Below are 20234 nucleotides of genomic sequence, written 5' to 3'. Positions count from 1 at the left end.
ATGGTTCCAGCTGGAGTCCGGCAAACACTGGCTCTTCCTGGACCAAGCAGTGGCCGGCCGTACCCTCCAGGGCGTGCCTTTCCTGCCACGCCGACACCGTCCCCCTAACCTGTACGCCTCCGAAATCACTAGCACCGCCTTGCGCGTGTGGGACAGGGTGGCCGTAGCCAAAGGGCTGACCACCTTCCCCTCACCTATGACTCCCATCTTTGAGAACCCAGACTTCTCGCCGGGCTTGGACCCCGGAGCATTCACGACGTGGCGGACGACGCCCTGTAGAGCGGCGGGACACATGTTCGACGTCAAGGGGGTCCTCCCGTTCCAACGGGTCAAGGCGGACTACGGCGTGGCCGAATCGGAACGCTTGCAATACCTGCAGGTGCGCCACTGGGTGCTCCACCCCTCGATCCAGACCGGGGCCCAAAGGCACCTCACGCCCTACGAACGGTGGCTGCTGACGCGCACCTCGGACAAGAAATTGGTCTCGGACCTTTACCAGCAGCTACTTCTCACTCAGGCACACACATACAACGCGGGTCAAGTCCGGTGGGAAAGGGACCTGGGGAGGCAGCTCACTAGGAAGGAGTGGGAGGGGGTGTACCACAGGGCCAGACACTCGGCGCACCACACCGGGCTTACCGAGACATTGACCAAGGTAGCCACATATTGGTACCACACCCCTGAGAGACTACATCAATGGGACGCCCGAATAAGTGACAGATGCTGGAGGGGGTGTGGGGAACTAGGGACATTGGAACACCTGCTATGGAGCTGTGCGGCGCTGCGCCCCTACTGGGACCCTATCCTGGACCTTATTGATGCACACCTGGACACACAGCTGCCGCGCTTCCCAGCATACATTATCCTAGGCCTCCCTAACGCCCTCATGTACCCCTTGAAATCTTGGAGAGGACGCTTGATCGCGCTTGCGCTTGGGGCTGCAGTCCAAAACATTGTGGCCCACTGGCGAGCTATCCAGGCGCTGCAGCAATTGGGGTGGCTTCACCGGCTCTGGGCGATCCTGGGAATGGAGAAACTATCACTGGCGGCAGCAGGGAGGGGGGCGGACTTTGCGGAACTCTGGCGGCCATTCCTCACCTTGCTTACCGGGGAATTTCGGGAGGTGAGCTGCCCACGCTACCTGCGCCTGTTACGCCTGGCAGACACACCTCTCCCAGACCCCAAGACACACGCCCGCAAGCGCAAGGGCCCCGCGCGCGCAGCACCACCTGATTGTTAATGGTGGACCACAACCAATTGACTAATCCCGGAATGGGCAAGGAGAGGGGAGGGTTGGGTGGGAAGGGTAGGGGGGTTGTTTACAGTTCTTTGTTTTTCAAACTGCACTAGCAATGCTCAGCTTGCACCGTTATAGCACCTCTTATGACGCGGCCGGCCCAGCTGGGTTGTAGGCGGCTTGCTGTGTTAACAGATGATGTACCCGCTGGCCTCGTGTTGGGTGTCAGAGGGGTAGCTGACCTAGGCCTCCCTGGAGTGGTGACGGCCCCTACTAATGTCTCGGAGGTGCATTTCCTTGCCTATGCTCAATAAAATATTTAATACATAAATATATGAATTTGTAATGGGGAGTTTCGATATCAACCCTTGTTACCCCTAAAATCATAACTTCGTCTGTTAAAGAGATGGAGATCCCCAGTGATTTCTTGAAAAATTGCTCCAGTGATCGTTTATATACATCTAAAGCAGAGCATAAAGCAAACATATGTACTGTGTCAGCTTGTGTAGATTGGCATCTTGGGTGATTTTTTTGAACATTCATTTCTCAAACTCCACTGGAGCACATATCTTGAGACCTAGCAAAGGCACATCGGGCTACCAGTCCCTACAACTTTGCCAAGTTTCATAGAAATCCATTCAGCCGTTCGAGCTAAAAGTGAGTCCAACCGCCCTATGGAAATTAACATGGGGAAAACACGTTTTGGGATCCCCTTTTTTCTCGGCCCCCGCTTGACGAAACACCCCCAAAGTTTCAGGGGACCTCACTCATCCAGACATGAAGGACGCCCTTCTCACTAAGCATGGTCTCACTCCTGAAAGGTACAGAGATCAGTTCGGGTAGAGTAAGCTGTCCGATGCCAGCAGTAGGTTGGAATGTGCAGATATTTTTTGCAGGTCACTGGATGGCTGGGTGGAGAGCAGTAATGTGACAGATTTTCAGAGGCTCTATAATTTGATTACATGGGAGCACTTCTATAGTCTATGTTTTGCAGATCTGCACCAGCACCTAGTTGATAGTACTCTGACTGACCCCAGGATGCTTGCTATGGAGGCGGACCGCTGGGTGTGTGCCAGGCTCCACAACAAAGTGTATGGGGAGACTTAGCCAAAGGTGGGCAGGGTCCCCAGCAGAAAAGTGGGGGAGGCAAGGGTAAAACACAGGAGTCCTCTAAAGGGCCCCAAACTAACACCCAGGGTAAAGGTTTTGATCCCCCAGGAAATAAAAAACAAGGGGTCTCGTCAGGAAAGCCTGCTGAGACTGGTCCCCGCAAGTGTTTTTCATGTGACCATTTGGGTCACATGAAGGGGGACCCCAAGTGCCATAAGGGGGCACAGCCACCCACCGGTGGGCAATACAAGGTGTTGGCTAGTATAGGGCATGGTGAGGAGGAGTTCCCACAGGGGGGTGGGAAACCCACAGAAATTACCCTCGTCTCACTAGTGGACAGTAAGATGGTCCCAGGAAAGTCAGTGTCCCTTAACACAAAGAAATACAGCACCTGGGTGACCATCAATGGGAAATGGGTAGAGACTCTCAGAGATACTGGAGCCAGTGTGACCTCATTCTAGTGTTGTCTGGTCTCTCAGAAGCAGGTAGTCCCAGGGGCATTCCACCAAGTCATTGCAGTGGACAATTCAGAATACCAGTGTCTGGTACAAACGGTTCCCTTCGAGTGGGTGGGGTCTCAGGTCTCTTGAGTGTGTTTGTGAGCCCTTCCATGCCTGTAGATTGTCTGCTAGGTAATGACCTGGCGCAGTCCTTATAGAAGGATTTTGAGCTCAGGCCTCACTTGGAGATGCTTGGGTTGCCAGAGTGGGTATGTGTGTCCATTCGGTCAATGGCGACCAGAGAGGGTGATCAAGAGGACTTGAAGCCTGAAACAGTGGCCCAAGTCTCTACCAAGAGGTGCTCAGGAAACCGGCCCCTGAAGTTTCCACGGATCGTGAGAAGGCTAACCTTGAGGTGGAAGCCCCGGTGCCTAGAGGGGAGCATGTAGCTGAACTGGGGGACATCTCTGTGCTAACCCATTGGCAGCAAGAAGGGGGTCCACCAGGGAGGAATTCTGCAAGGAGCCGAAGGAGTGCCCTTCTATGTAGGGTCTACAGTGGCAGGCTGCAGACCGGGCAGCTGGTGATTAGTCTGGATCACATTGGATCTACTGGAACAATGAGCTCCTTTACAGTGAGCCTAAGGTCGCTGAGCCTGGGTCAGCCCGTGTGCTGGTGGTACCCCAGTGCTTCTGGACCTTCCTACTGGGTCTGGCTCATGACGTGCCTTTGGCAGGACATTTGGGGCATGTCAAGACCTTTGACAGGCTTGTCAAACACTTCTTCTGGCCCCCAAATGCAAAGGCAGTCAGATGGACATTGCAGGTCTTGCCAAACATGCCAGGCAAGTGGTAAGAGTGAAAGGAAGGTCAAAGTGCATCTCCAACCTTTTCCAGTGGTTTGATCACCCTCTGAAAGGGTGTAGGGATGGACATTGTGGGGCCACTGGATCCCAAGAGAGCCATGGGCAACAGGTACATCCTGGTCTAGGTGGACCATGCTACCCAATACCCTGGGGGAAACCCTCTCAGGACAACGAAGACGCCAGGGGTGGGCTGGGCGTTAATGGGAATCTTTTCCAGAGTGGGTTTCCCCAGAGAGGTGGTTTCTGACAGGAGGACCAATTTCATTTCCAGGTATATGACATCCCTGTGGAAGGAGTGTGGTGTAACCTACAAGTTCATCACCCCTTACCACCCACAAGGTAGTGGTCCGGTGGAGAGATTCAACCAGAGCAAAAGAAACAATTGAAGGACGGAATGCTGGACAATTCCCTCCAAGTCACAAGGATCTGGGTTTAATCCATCATTCATTTGCTCACCACACCTCCCCAGTTTGGACCCAGCCATATGAAATCAGTCTTCACCCTGTTCCTTGTGGGAACAGTCCAGTCCGAACTGCCAAGTCAGGTCCTCCCTGGATTTGAAACAAGCACCCTGGGACTCGGTTTCAGGGCACCAACCTTCATCCGCTAGGCTAGCTTGAATCCAGTGGTGTAGTGAGCACAGGACCCACGTCTGGCATACCCTTCCCACTAAGGGCGACATATGCAAAAGAAACAATTGATGGACGGAATGCTGGACAATGCAAACATTCACCCCCAGTCACCAGAATCTAGGTTTAATCCATCATTCTTTTGCTCACCATACCACCCCAGTTTAGACCCACTAATATGCAAATCAGTCTTGACCCCGTTCCTTGTGGGAACAGTCCAGCCCAAACTGCCAAGCCAGGTCCTCCCTGGACCATAAACAAGCATCCTGGGACTGGTTTCTGGGCATCAACCTTCATCAGCCAGGCTAGCTTGAATCCAGTGGTATAGTGAGCACGGGACTCACGTCTGGACATACCCTTCCCACTTAGGGCACCATATGCAGAAGAAACAATTGATGGACGGAATGCTGGACAATGCAAACATTCACCCACAGTCATAAGGATCTAGGTTTAAACCATCATTCTTTTGCTCACCACACCACCCCAGTTTAGACCGAGCCATATGCAAATCAGTCTTGACCCTGTTTCTATGGGACAGTCCAGCCCGATCTGCCACGCCAGGTCCTCCCTGGACCGGAAAAAAGCACCCTGGGACCGGTTTCAGGGCATCACGCTTCATCAGCCAGGCTAGCTTGAATCCAGGGGTGTAGTGAGCACAGGACCCACGTCTGGCATACCCTTCCCACTAAGGGCGACATATGCAAAAGAAACAATTGATGGATGGAATGCTGGACAATGAAAACATTCACCCCCATTCACGAGGATCTGGGTTTATTCCATCATTATTTTGCTCACCACACCACCCCAGTTTGGACCCAGCCATATGCAAATCAGTCTTGACCCCATTCCTTGTGGGAACAGTCCAGCCCGAACTGCCAAGCCAGGTCCTCCCTGGACCGGAAACAAGCATCCTGGGACCGGTTTCAGGGCATTACCCTTCAACAGCCAGGTTAGCTTGAATCCAGTGGTGCAGTGAGCACGGGACCCACGCCTGGGCATACGTTTCCCACTTAGGGCGACATATACAAAAGAAACAATTGATGGACCGATGCTGGACAATGCAAACATTCACCCCCAGTCACAAGGATCTGGGTTTAATTCATCATTCTTTTGCTCACCGCACCACCGCAGTTTGGACCCAGCATTATGCAAATCAGTCTTGACCCTGTTACTTCTGGGAACAGTATTTGTATTTGTATTTATTTTATTTGTAAAGCGCTAACATTCATCCTAAAAGGACATCACGGCGCTAAAGAAGAATTACAAGTGATTTAACGGCAACACTTTGGAAATTATTGATCTGGGCTGGGGAAAAGGAATGTTTTTAGTTGTTTCCTAAAAGAAAGGAAACAGTCAGTTGTTCTGAGTTTGTGGGGTAACTCGTTCCATTTTGTTGCGGCAATGTGAGAGAAAGCCCTCTCTCCCATCCTGACAGTCCGAGCTCGGGTGATAGATGCTCTTCCGGACGTCATAGATCGTAGGTTTCTAGAGGGTTTATGAAATCTGATCGTATCATGTAGGATGATGGGGCCTGTATCGTGGAGTACTTTGTGTGAAATACACAACAGTTTAAAAATGGCTCGTTGTCTCATTGGGAGCCAGTGGAGCTCACGCATACATTTTTTGGCTGAGTCATATTTTCTTTTATTACAGATGGCTTTGGCAGCGGCATTCTGAACCAACTGCAATTTGGAAAATAGGTAGTCTGCCATTCCCACAAACAGTGAATTACCATAGTCCAACCGACTCAGCAATAGTGATTGGACTAGTGTTCTCCTGCAATCTGTCGGAACCCAGGGAAATAATCGTCTGAGCAGCCAAAGCGAGGACCTTCCTGGACCAGAAACAAGCATCCTGGGACCGGTTTCAGGGCTTCACCCTTCATCAGCCAGGCTAGATTGAATCCAGTGATGTAGTGAGCACAGGACCCACGTCTGGGCATACCCTTCCCACTCAGGACGACAAATGCAAAACAAACGATGGACCGAATACTGGACAATGCAAACATTCACCCCCAGTCAGAAGGATTTGGGTTAAATCCATCATTCTTTTGCTTACCACACCACCCCAGTTTGGACCCAGCCATATTCTACCCGAACCTGGCCTGGCAGTTCCGGCTGAACTGTTCCCATTGGGTGCAGGGTCAAGACTGATTTGCATATGGCTGGCTTCTAACTGGAATGGCATGGTGAGCAAAAAAAAGCGATGTATTTAGGCCAAGATCCCTGTAATGGGGTGAATGTACGGCATTGTTCTGCATTCTTTTCATCAATTGTTCTTTTTGCATTTGTCCCCTCGAGTGGGACGACCATGCCCAGACGTGGGTCCTGTGCTCTCAATGCCACTGGAGTCAAGCAATCCTGGCTGATGAGGGCTGAAAGCCCGAAACTGGTCCTAGGATGCTTGTTTCCAGTCCAGGGAGGACCTGGCATGGCAGTTCGGGCTGGACTGTTCCCACTGGGCACAGGATCAAGACTGTTTTGCATATTGCTGGGTCCAAATTGGAATGGCATGGTGAGCAAAAAAATGGTGGATTTAGGCCCAGATCTCTGTACTGGGGTGAATGGATGACATTGTTCTTCTTTCTGTCCATCAATTGTTCTTTTTGCATTTGTTACCCCGAGTGGGACAGGAATGCTCAGACATGGGTCCCGTGCTCTCAATGCCACTGTAGTCAAGCTAACCTAGTTGATGTGGGCTGAAAGCCCAAAACCGGTCCTAGGAAAAAAAACAAAAAGAAAAACGGCCCTAGGATGCCTATTTCCAGTACAGGGAGGACCTGGCCTGGCAGTTTGGGCTGGACTGTGTTTGCGGAGAGATTCAACCAGACCTTGAGGAGTAAGTGGGGCATCCTCTTGCCGTGCCTTTCCTTTGCATGCAAGGAGGTACCACAAAAGTCTCTTGAGTTCAGTCCCTTAGAGCTTCTGGATGGTCACCCTGTGAGTGGACCTCTGAGTTTGGTGAAGGAAGCATAGGAGGTAGCTCCAAGGAATGCTCCCCAGGATGTGTTTAGTTACATGCTAGCCTTCAGAAACCAAACTGCCTGCTTCAGAAAACTTGTGCAGGTGAACCTAGAAGCAAGCCAAGAAATGAGGAAGTGGTAAGACCAGAATGCCACTCTGGTCGAATTTCAACCTGGGCAAATAGTGTGGGTCATGGCCCCAGTGGAACCTTGTGCCTTGCAGGACAAGTGGACTGGGCCATTTGAGGTAGTGGAGCGCAAAAATTCATGTCACCTACCTGGTGGATTTGCAGGCTCCAAGGAACCCTTTGAGGGTCCTCCGTGTGAACCACCTCAAGCCCCACTTCAAGAGGTCCGAATTGAGCATGCTCTGTCGACAGATGATGGGGTGGAAGAGGAGAGTTAACCTCTCCCTGATCTACTGTCTACTAAGGAGCGCGACAGGTCAGTGGAAGGTGTTATCCTCTCCCCTACAATGACTCCGGAGCAGCGGACAACTGTCACTAGTTGTTGGGACAATTTGCCCCACTGTTCTCCCTGACCCCAGGTGTTACTGACCGGTGTACCCATGACATGGAGACCCTTGACAGTCCTTCTGTGAAGCACAAGGTTTACAGGTTGACTGAACGGGTCAAGGCCAGCATTAAAGAGGAGGTCTCTAAGGTATTGGCGTTAGTGGTGAGCGGGCCTTCCAACAGTCCTTGGGACAGCTCAGAATCTTGGTCCCAAAGGCTGCTGCACCTGTTGCCACTCCAGAACTGCCGTTTTGTGTGGACTTCCATGGGCTCAATGCCATCACCAGCACTGACGCACACCCAATCCCCAGAGCTGATGAGCTTATTGATCATTTGGGAGCTGCAAAGTTCCTCAGCACGTTTGATTTAATGTCTGAATACTGGCACATTGCTTTAACCGATGGAGCCAAGGAGAGGTCAAAATTTCAACCCAGAAGGACATTACCAGTTCTGGGTAATGCCCTTTGGGTTGAAGAATGCCCCTGCCTCCTTTCAGAGGTTGGTCAACCAGGTGTTGGCTGGCATGGAGGATTTCAGTGCCGCCTACCTGGATGACATTGCAGTGCTCAGTTCCAGCTGGGTAGACAACTTGCAGCACCTCAGTGAAGTGTTGCAGGCGCTACGGAGGGCTGTCCTCACGATCAAGGTCAGTAAGTACCATATCGGGCAGGGTTCAATGGTATACTTGGGACACCCTGTAGGAAGCGGCCAGGTAGCGCCCCCACAATTCAAGATTGACACCATTATGACTTGGGATCCCCCCCCCCCCCTCAAGAACCAGACAGAGGTGATGGCATTCGTAGGCCTCACCAGGTACTGCAGGAGGTTTGTTAAGGGGTATGGCACCATTGTTGCCCCTTTAACAGCCCTGACTTTCAGAAAGCAGCCCTAGAAGGTGATCTGGACTGAGTCCTGCCAGAACGCCTTTTGATGTCCTGAAGGCCGCCATGTGCACAGCACCCGTGCTTAAGGTCCTCAACTTCTCCAAGGAATTTGTTGTGCAGACTGACGCTTCAGAGCATGGAGTGGGAGAGGTGCTCTCACAACTGAACAAAGAGGGCCTAGACCACATTGTAGTCTTCCATAGCCGGAGACTACTCCCCAGGGAACAGAGGTGGAGTGCCATAGAAAGGGAAGCTTTCACTGTGGTCTAGGCACTGAAGAAGCTGAGACCATACCTGTTTGGGACTCACTTCCCGGTTCAGACAGACCGCAGGCCCCTCAGATGGTTGATGGTTGATTCAAATAATCTTGATACTCACACAACGGTGCAAGCAGTAGGTGCCAATCTTGACAGATTTCTTAAATTTCCAGATATCACCCTTTTAGAGGTAGAGATGTTGATCGATAACATCAAAAGTGGGAGCCCTTCAGATCTACTACCAGCGAGATCAATGGGAGTGGTGGGGAGATTGCTTGGTCCGGAAATTCAGAGCCTGGTAAACCTCTCACTAAATACGGGACGTGTCTCACGAGAGTGGAAAAAGGCTCTAGTTAGACCTATTCGGAAGAACATCGCCGTTCCGTGGACCAACCTGTCTAATCTTAGACCCATCTCCCTGTTGCCTTTCTTGGGTAAAATCATTGAAAAACATACTAATAAGCATTTATCTAACTTCCTGGAACAATCTGGAAGCCTTGATCCCTCACAGTCTGGTTTCAGACCGAAATATAGTACTGAAATGCCCTACTGTCGATAACTGATGATCTTCGTATGTACCAGGACAGGGGTACTTCTGTTGTCCTGGTGCTACTAGATCTATCGGCAGCGTTCGATACTATTTCTCATAAGATCTTGATCGAACGACTGACTGTGAACGGACTGGGTGGCAAGGCGCTGGACTGGATAAAGAACTTTCTCTCCGACCCCACCCAATGTGTCACCATAGGTGAATTTCGGTCGGATGAGGTTAAGATCACCAAGGGGGTGCCACAGGGCTCTTGTCTGAGCCCTACTCTTTTTTAACACCTATGTGGCCCCCCTGGCAGATATAACGAGAGCCTTTGGTTTCTGTCCAGTGTCCTATGCTGACGACACCCAGCTGCTTTTCCCATTTAAATCTCTGACCCCGGAGGTTAAACAATCTTTCTCCGAGGGGATGAAAGCAGTATCCCAGTGGATGTCTTCCAACTTTCTTGAGTGTAACGTTGGTAAGACTGAGGTGATGCTTTTCGGTGAGGCCAAGATACTATGGTCCCCTGATTGGTGGCCTCTAGATCTGGGGCCAGTTCCTGAACCAAAACAAGTAATCAAGAACCTTGGGGTTCACCTGGAGCTGGAGTTGACATTGAAACAACATGGAAACAACACAGTGGGGTCCTGTTTCCATGTGATAGGACTCCTCCGCAAGATATACCCGCTCCTTCCGGACTCCATTAGAAGAACTTTGGTTCAGGCTCTAGTGATCAGCCAGCTTGATTACTGTAATGGTCTCCTGGGGTCTGCCAATGAAGAAGTGTTGGACCGACTGCAGGTGATTCAGAACATCGCAGCCAGGCTGGTCCTCAATGCTCCCCCCAGGTCTCCATCCAAACCTCTGCTGGAAGAACTTCATTGGCTATCAGTCCGCCAAAGATTGAAATTTAAGACATGCTGCATAGTACATAAAGGACTACATGATCTAGGACCTCTTTATTTGGCAAATAAATTTGTTCTATATGTTCCCACACGTACCCTTAGGTCAAGTGATCAGTTGCTGCTAAGAGTACCCAAGATTAGTAGGACCAGACTGGGTGGCAAGGCTCTGTCAGTGGTGGGTCCAATTTTGTGGAACAGTCTTCCCCTCCAACTTAGGCAGTGTTCCGATCATTTTGCTTTCAGAAAACAACTAAAGATTTTTTTGTTTCAGGCTTAATTAGTTAGGTTACGAGGTAGTCAAATATCAATTAAATATGAGTATTGGTCTTGTATTATTATTGTTACTATCCCGGTTTTTGCTTCTGTTGTCTTTGAGCGCGGAGATACTTCTTTGGGAGTTTATTCTAGTGATTTATAAACCCGCAACGCTGCAGACTCTGTGTCCTGAAGGCACCGCAGAGGGCATCGCCATACTGTGACCCTGATCTCACCAACAACGTCTAGTGACACCGCCAATGAGCTGCTGCTCGCACCACGACCTGCGGGCACTGCACTCCACACTGACTCGCTTCACAACATTGCCTTGGTATCCCTGACGACGCAGCTCCACACCGGAATCAAAGCTGCTCCTGCACTGTCGTTCGAGGGCACTGCTCGTAAAGTTACACGACGCACCGCCCTCATCCCGCACCATAGCCTTGGCCTACCGACACTGGTGCTACGGACTCCAGTTCGTAAGCATCTGCAGCGCTTCAGCAATAACGACGATGCTGCTTGCACCGTGACCTGCCAGCACCGCGACGAGCACCGCATCCCTTTGCACCAGGACCATGGTCTCACCGAGGACACCATCTGACACTGCCACCGAGCCGCTGCTCGCACCGCGATCTGAGGGCATTGCACACCGCACCACTGCAATTCGCGCTGCAGCACCCAACGCCCGTAGACGCCAGCGCTCCTGACTTCAACCACAAGGATCAGCAACGCCTGTGACTTCAAGGCCCTGATGACTTCTGCACCGACCTCCAGGAACTGATGCCTGCGGACACCGTGCTTTTACGAAGCTCAACAAGAGGTCACAGACTCCCTGCATTTCTAAAAGGTACTGTTTGTCTGTCTTCTCGACACCGTAGCTGGCCCACGACCCCATGTCAGCCAGAACTGTTTGTGATTTGTTTGCTCATGACACCATGATAGCCATGATAGTCTCGGACGGAGCTATCGACAGCAATGAACTGATTTTCAAGCATATTTTGATAACCAAAGATTTTTAAGTACTGTAGTGTGGATTTATATTGTTTTTGGTGGTGTCTTAAGTATATAAATATATTGGCTATTTTTCTAAACCCGTGTGATGTCCTTTTGTAGTGCTTACACTGTATTGCTGTTGGTTATGTGCAAATGATTTACACCCTGCCTCTAAGATAAGCCTGACTGCACGTGCCAAGGTACCAAGGGGGGTGAGCAGGGGTTATTTTAGGGGTGTAACTCCCTTATCCTGACTAGAGTGGTGGTTTATGCCTGGCTGTGGCACATGCCCTAGCCTACCAAAAATCCAATTTCTAACACTTTTGATTTGTTGCACAGCCCCTGTGCTCTACAATTCAGAACACAAGTGTATCACTGTTAATGTAAGTCTGTTTATATGAACAGTTATTGAACCACAAACAAAGCCAAAAGGGGAATTGGAGAGCATAACCATTTCTTTGAGTCTCACACACCCTGGCTTAACTCATCAGCTTCTCTAAACTTGAACCTTCTATATGGCAAAGATAGAGAGTTGAAGGAAATTATGATGACACTTAAAGGAATCTCTGAATATTTCATTAGCAGAATCTACTTTTAATTTGATAAAGCACAAATAAAGACTTTGTGCCTCATTTTCAAATGAACCAATAATTCATAATATAATCAGGGTGAAGCTGTATCTAGAGAACAGCAGTTAAGATGTGTGAATAGGAACTTTGCTTTTTATTCAATGTTTATGTGTATATCTCTGATGGCGAGCGTTATTGTTCTACAGTGGAATCTCTCTGAGTAGACTGGTTACAGTCTGTGGTAATGCCTGGGTTACTTACTAGTAATCTTCATTACCTTGATTCTTCTTTACTGATCTCAGCTTCCTATCCTCGGCCCATTCCGTATGAATGAAATAATGCCCAAGCAATCAAAAACTTACAGCAGCATCCAGAAAAAATAACTACCAGAACAGTAGAAACAGAAGGAAGAACCCAAACTATTTCTAACTGGGCCCGGTCAGAACTTGCAGAGATTTGCTCTGCAGAATTCTGCAGGGCGCCAAAAATACTCCACAGGAATCAGAGGAACACTGCAAATGAGCGCAATAATGCTTGGCCACATGCTTGCACTGCTTTCATGCCAGTAGCGCGTTCTGCCCTGAAAAATCATCTTGAACGGCACAGAGCAGTCCGCATGACAGAGCCATTTTGTTTTTGTATGCTCCTGTGCCGCTTTCCTTGTTGTCTAAATCCATCTCAATCCAAACCTGTTTGCTCTTTCATAACATGATTCTCAGCAATTCTTTACTTATTTTCTCTGTCTTCACTCTTGTGTTTATTTTGCGTTTTGGTTACTTTCTTTTGTTTGATCTTTATTCCGTTTTGCTGGGCCATCTTCTGTCTGCCCTCCTCCTGTTTCTCAACTTTTGCTCCTGAATCAGCCCCACTTCTTCCTCCTCCAGTCCCAATGGCAGAAGCAGGCAGCATGGGTGCCACCCGCACTCCATGCGGGCGATGAAGATGAGCAGGGGTGCAGCTCCGCCATGTCTTCAGCTAGGCAGAAGTGGCCACACTCATTGTTTGGGTGCATTCCCACCTACCTGTCAGGAACAAGCGGCAGACCCGGCCGGGTGGAGGCAAGGGTAGGGATGCGGGTGACACAGCACAGGAATAACTCGCACCCAGCAGCAACTGATGCACTGTGAGACAGATATCCTTAATCAGGACCTGCTCGACCTGCTGTGTGTTTTTGGAGCTCGTGAGTATAAATTACTATACATAATTTTTTGGTTCTAAAAATTAAAGTTTTTATTTCAGGTATTATGATCACAGGTAAGGTTATATATATATATATATATATATATATATATATATATATATATATATATACATACATATATATCGCGACAACAATGTGACCCTTCAGACCTTGTTTGCGCTCAACTACTGGTGCTCTGCATAGGGGCCGGATCATGCCCAAACAAACAATTTTACACCAAGGGCGCGGCACTACAGACCTGGGCGATATTCAGCTTATTATATTCAGCAACAACTCGACAAAAAAAATAATTATATATGTATATTACCTACTGGCGGTCGCCAGTAGGTATATATAGTTAGGATTTTTTTGAATAGGGATTTCTGAAAATTCTATGTTGAATAACTTTGGCGTGGATGGACGGAATTGGTTGAAATTTTCAGGAAAATGGCACATTTTGTTTCCGAGCGTCCCCTGAAAGTTTGGGGGGGTTTCTTGAAGTGGGGGCCGAGAAAAAAGGGGGGTCCCAAAACGTGTTTTTAAAATTGAGTTTTCCATAGGGCGGTTGGACTCACTTTTAGCTCGAACGGTAGAATGGATTTCTATGAAACTTGGCAAAATTGTAGGGACTGGTAGCCCGATGTGCCTTTGCTAGGTCTCAAGATATGTGCAATAGTGGATTTTGAGTAATTTAGGTTAAAAAAAATATTTATATATCTGTAAGCGCGCCCCGGTACGCGCACCGGGGAGCACTCCGGGCGCGGTACGTGACTTGCACGCGGAAAGCTGATTGGCTCCCCGGTGTCTGTAAACATTCTAAACAGTCCGGAGCGGCCGCCATCTTGTGTCTCGGTAGGATCGAGACACAAGAGGTGGCCAAAACAAAGGGGGAAATGACCATAAGGGGGAAGAGTAGATCCTCCCTGACCCCCTAGGTTTGATGTGGGGGCTTTAAAAGGGCCCCGCGGGCCAAAAAAAATATTTTTTTTTTCATTTTTTTGCGGGGGGAGCGCCCGGTACGCGCACCGGGAAGCGGTCCGGGGAGCGTAATATAGGGAAAAAAGAATGATAGTATTTTCAAATATTGTATGTTTATTGAATGTTCTTTTTGTTGTTTTTTTTTTGTTTTTTTTTATTTACGTAGCAACATGTAGGTACCAATGCAGAGTCTAAAAATTAATAAACACCGTCTCCTTTGTAGCTATCTTGCAAGTTGTTTCAGAAGTTATTGTGGTATATGGAATTCATACCATAGTCTGTCAGGAAAGCAGAAACAATATGGAGGCAGGAGATGATAAAGAGATGTTAAATACACATTGGAGATAATATAGTTGGAGAAAGGAAGTAACTATGAGCAAACTTACTATGTAACACAAAAACGTTGCAAAGTATATTTTAAGTCTCACTTTTTATTATATCTTTTTGGGTACCATTTCATAATTTTCCACAAAAAAAAGAATAATGTCTCAAACAATTTTAACTTTTAAAATTAAAATTTATTGTTCTGATTTTTCAAAATCTAAAAGAATTTGTAACATCAATTCATCAGGTATGTCCTCCTTTTCATTCCATGATTCACATTCTTCTACACATTCAATTAATTCTTCGTCTAATGTGTCATCCAAAAAGTCAATTTCATAATTTTCTTCCTTTGGATTGTTTTCAATCTTAATTTGAAAGGAAATATTATTTTCTTTCTGTTGTGCTTCCATTTTCTTGCTGTAAATTGCATAAAAAATAAATATATCAGTAGAGATAGGTTACTGTTGGGTTAAAGTTCAGACAGGTACTTGTGAGTTTTTAACAGTGAAGTTATCTTTGGGCACTGTATGGATTCAGGCAGGAAGTAGAACTATTAAAAAGTGCTTGTGATGAAGACTAAGTCAATTCATAATTATACCATAGAAGCCTTACTCAATCCATAATTATAACAGAGAAGCCTATCTCAATCTCTAACTCTTGTAGAGGGACAGTATATAACTATCTGAAAACGTTTTCACAAATTACTATAACATAGTTCTCATTTCAAATTTTTAAAATAACTTCTTACCTTTCAAAAAGAAGTTTAAGTTGTCAGTTAAAATGCTCTTCAAATGTACTTCAGGAAGTAGTAGTCAAAATGGCTGTGTTTCTCTCTCTTTCTTTATATATATTCAGGTACATAACCAATCAAATGTCATGATATAATAGTAGAAAATGAAAGTAACATTTTAATTGGTTGTCAATTCTAACACTTCATATGTGTTTTTGTCATGTAATTTACCTCAGGATATTTAGTCAGGCCTACAGCATAAATGTCTCAATGGAATTCCTTCAAATTTGGGTAAATGGTAGGGACTGCTATGTAGTAGGGCCTATTCTATATTTGATGAAAATGTCTCAAGTGGTTTTTCTGTAAATTACTTTACCACCTTTTTTTATCGAGCGCTTACCGGTTCGCACACTGGTACGCGTACCGGGTGCGTCAAGGGAGTCCTCTATTTTGTGTTTCGGTAGAATTGAGACACAAGATGGAGGGCAAACAATGTTCGGAATGGGTAGAAGGGGGCACGGTAGACACTTCCTGAACCTTTAGGTTTTCTGAGGGGGGCTTAGGACGCTCAAATAGGCCAAAAAAAAAATCGCGTGGAGAGCGCCCGGTACGCGCACCGGTAAGCGTACCGGGGAGCGTACTTTGGTGAAAAATAGTGAAAAAACTTAGAAAAAGATAAATGTTTAGAATGATCAGAGGTAGGGTAGGTCTGAAAAGAGCTATTGGGTTCTGTGGCTGATTTAGGTACCTTCAAGTATGTTACAATGCACAGTCTTAAATTTAGGAGGAATATTCTATTCCCCTCATCTGACAAGTGTACACCATCTCCTCTGTAGATGTCTTGCATGTTGAAACGCAAGTTATTGTTGAATATTGAACCCATTCCATAGTCTCTCATGTAAGCAGAAACAGATTTATTCACATGTTTCCGTGATTTCTCAAATTGTGGACAAAATTGGTTGGACCAGTTTCATTTCTGTCTTTGGCATATATTGGAATATACCAAGGAAGGTTGGGGAAAAAGTGTCATCAATTGATGAAAGGTGTCCTTTAAAAGCATTTCCAGACCAACCCCAGTCATAGTGCCCAAATCATTTCCACCACAGTGCCCTATTAAGAGGTCAGGGTTTGGCAGATGCATAAAAAAATTATATTAAAAACATATAAAATATATTTTTCCTTTAAAAGAAGAATACATTTTACAGCTTTTGATATTTGCTAATAAAAAACCATTGAAATTCACTGAAAAAACCATAGGTTATAGACCATATATAGTTAGGAATTAGCATTTACAAAACCTTATTTTACTCACTCAAAACCATTGAAATTCGCATATATAGTTAGTAGCACTAACTATATATCTCGCACCCGCAATCCACTGCTGATGATGACACATATTACATCATTCATGACATGGTCAGTGACATCACTGATGACATCAATTTTGACAACTTAAATGACATCACTGACAACATCACTGATGACATAATTCATGTGATAATACGATGAACCTCTTCAGACTCTAATATAACCTTAGATACACTCAGTGTAAACAGACACTCACAGATTGTCACTCATCCATGGAGTTACTCATACACCTAGTCAGTCATTTTTTTGTAACATCGTTTTTATTGCAGTACCAGAAAAGTTTGCATAGACATTACATCAAAGAATAACATATCAATATAGCAGTATGGCATACTTTCAGTTCGCTACTATTATCATGTGGCTCGTGCTTCCAAATAGAAAGCCGAGTTACGCCCATTATAAGTCCATTCTCTGCTCCGTCTTCCAACCTCCTTTTCCGAAAGCACAGGAGAACGCAGACTGCTTTTAAATTTTCGCCCCTCCCCCTCCCCCTATCGATCACCCCCCCAAACTCCCCAACATCCTCCCCCCTGTGGCAGCGCTACAGTAGAATCGTAGAGAAAAGTAAGGTCTGGTGTGTGCAAGAAGGAATGAAACATCCGCTACAGGTGTGCTCCTGTTGCGTTAGTGGGGTAAACCACTTCAGAGCCCATGTCATCGCTGTCCTCCTCCCCATTATCATTCCGGAGTGCCTGCACTATCATCTCCCATGCTGTTGCCCTCTCCATGGCTTTCTCATCTGCAGCCCTTCTAGCCATCTGATATCGCAGAGTGCTTTCACATGCCGCCCACTTCAAACATTCACCATACCAGCGTTTATACGTGGGCCCCACTTTTGACTTCCAATTCCTGGTTATTTCCCTCTTCGCCAATATCAACCCCATGTCTATAAACCTGCTGGTCGTCTTATTTTTAGACGTGTGTGGAAACCAGTGCAGCACCCCCACTGCTTTGGTGTATTGCATCTCTCTATCCGTGGCGCTGTTTAGGGCCCTCCCAACCTCCTGCCAATATTCCCCCAGTGTGGGGCAATCCCAGAGCATGTGTCCCAAGTCCGCCCCCAGCGTATTGCACCTAGGGCAGGCCGCATGTTCTACTCCAAAGTACTGCTTCAGTTTCCCTGGTGTAAGGTATGCCCTATGAATGATATAAAAGTGTATGAGTTGGAATCTGGCGTTCCTTGTGCTCTTCTGCGCCCTCCATAATAATTGGCCCCAAGTGGCGTCAGGAATCTCCATTTGGAGGTCCAGTTCCCACCTAGCCTTTAGGGCAGTGAGCGTCTGCAAGGCCTCTCGCAACATTCGAGAATACAGACAGGTCACCGCCTTAAAGGTTCCCGCCGCCATCATCGTGTATTGGCACACCATAGAGGTCGCGGGTTCCTGCAGGCCGTAGCCCCAGTGGTCTTGCATGGCGCCCGTCACTGCCGCGTGCAGGAGATAATCACCTCTTGGAAGGTCGAAATTCTCCTGTAGCTCTTGGAACGGAAGCAAGGCTCCGTCCTTATAAAGGTCGCCCAGCATCTGGACCCCAGCTTCCTCCCAGCCCAGCAGTCTCGACCAATCCCCGCCATGAGGTAGGGCTGTGACCATTCCCAGCGGGATCTCCAGAGCATACATACGACGGATTCCCGCCCGTTTACGCGCCCGGTTCCAGCAAAGCTGAAACGTCTGTTCCTCCACTGTCAGGTCTCTGATCAGCAGCTTCTGATGAAGAGTGATATACGCAAGCACATGCCGCGGAGTGCCCTCATCTCTACTGCGTTCTGGGCCTCGATACACTCTTGCGACCTCTTGGGTAAAAGTTTGCAGCTGAGCCGCTAGCACTCAAAATCAGGCACCTCCATGCCTCCCTCATCCTTGGGTCACAAGAGGGTGTCCAGCGCTATTCGCCGCCGACCCGTGCCCCATAGGAACGCTATAATCAGTGATCTCAGACGTCGAAAGACTGAGCCGGGTATCCATATCGGGAGGGTTCTAAAATAATATAATAGCCTAGGTAGTGCCACCATCTTCAGCAAGGAGATACGACCTGCCAACGAGAGTGGGAGGGTGGCCCAGAAGTCCATACACCCCTTCAAGGCGTTAATGCAACGGGTGAAATTACCGTCCAGCATATCTGCAGGTGTATGATACACATAAACGCCCAGATAGTGCAGGCAATGAGGCTCCCATCTGAGTTCCTGTGCGGTGAGAGGGCACAGCTCTCCCCGTCTCAACGGGTACAGGCAAGACTTGGTCCAATTGACCTTCAGGCCCGATAACTGCCCGAATAATTCTAGCAAACGCCTCGCTCCCATCAGTTCCTCCTCCGCATCAGCCAAAAACATCAACGGGTCGTCCGCATACAACGAGATGACGTGTGGCCTGGCCCTGTAGACCAATCCCTTATAATAGCGGCCAGACCTGGCTTCCGCTGCAAAAGGCTCCATTGCCAACGCGAACAAAAGAGGGGAAAGTGAGCACCCCTGCCTAGTGCCGCGTCCTACCGGATATGGATTTGAGATCAACGAGCCCTCTCTAACTCTAGCCGTGGCTCCAGTATATAGGACTTTGGTCCAGTTGATATAGCCCTCCCCTAGTCCGAAACGCCTCATCACTTCGTATAAATAATCCCACTCTAGGCTATCGAAAGCTTTCTCGATGTCTATGGAGAACACTAAAGGAGTAGACCCCTCCGGCAACCGAGTTCCCAGCAGCCTAGTCAGTCTGCGGATGTTGTGGGTGGTGTTTCGCGTTGGGATGAAACCAGACTGATCACTATGGATCAGGCCTGTCATGTGGGTCAACCATCTATTCGCCAGGATTTTGCTCAGTATCTTGTAATCCGTCCTGAGCATTGACAATGGACGGTAAGAGGAGAGGGCGTCACTCGCTCTACCAGGTTTCAACAATGGGATCATAAGGGCCTCACACATTGAACGCGGCAGTCTCCCTCATGACTGTGCCTCGTTGTAGACCGATTGCAGTTGCGGGGCTAAGTGCTCCATATATTTGCTATAGAACTCGATCGGCAGGCCGTCGAGCCCCGGGGTTTTATTCCTAGCCATCTGCTTCACTGCGCACCCTATTTCTCCGACCGTTATATCTCGACCCAGCTCCTCTGCCTCTGATTGCGCTAGCTGTGACAACTGCAGCCCTCCAAGGAAGGTGTCCAATTCCTCCGCCCCGCCCGTCGGTCCGCTCTCATACAGACCCTCATAGTACGCCCTGAACCTATCCAGGATCCCGGCCTGGGTGTGGCAAAGCCCGCCTCCCTCCTCTCGAATGGACATGATTGTTACACCCCGCCGAAGCGGATTGGCAAGCCAAGCCAGCATTGTCCCCGCCTTATCGCCCTCCGCATGTGCTCTAGTCAGCTAGACCTTGTGATCGAAACTACGCAACCGTTCCAACTCCACCGCCATTGCTTCTCTGGCTTTACTAACCCCCTCTTGAAGCTCAGGATGATTTGGGCGCTCTCGTTCTTTCTCTCTCAACTGCCGCTCCACACGATCAAGGT

Source organism: Lissotriton vulgaris, chromosome 2_1 (genome assembly GCF_964263255.1).
Source record: "Lissotriton vulgaris chromosome 2_1, aLisVul1.2, whole genome shotgun sequence".
In the NCBI taxonomy this organism is placed as follows: Eukaryota; Metazoa; Chordata; class Amphibia; order Caudata; family Salamandridae; genus Lissotriton; species Lissotriton vulgaris.
This window is presented reverse-complemented; position numbering follows the sequence as displayed.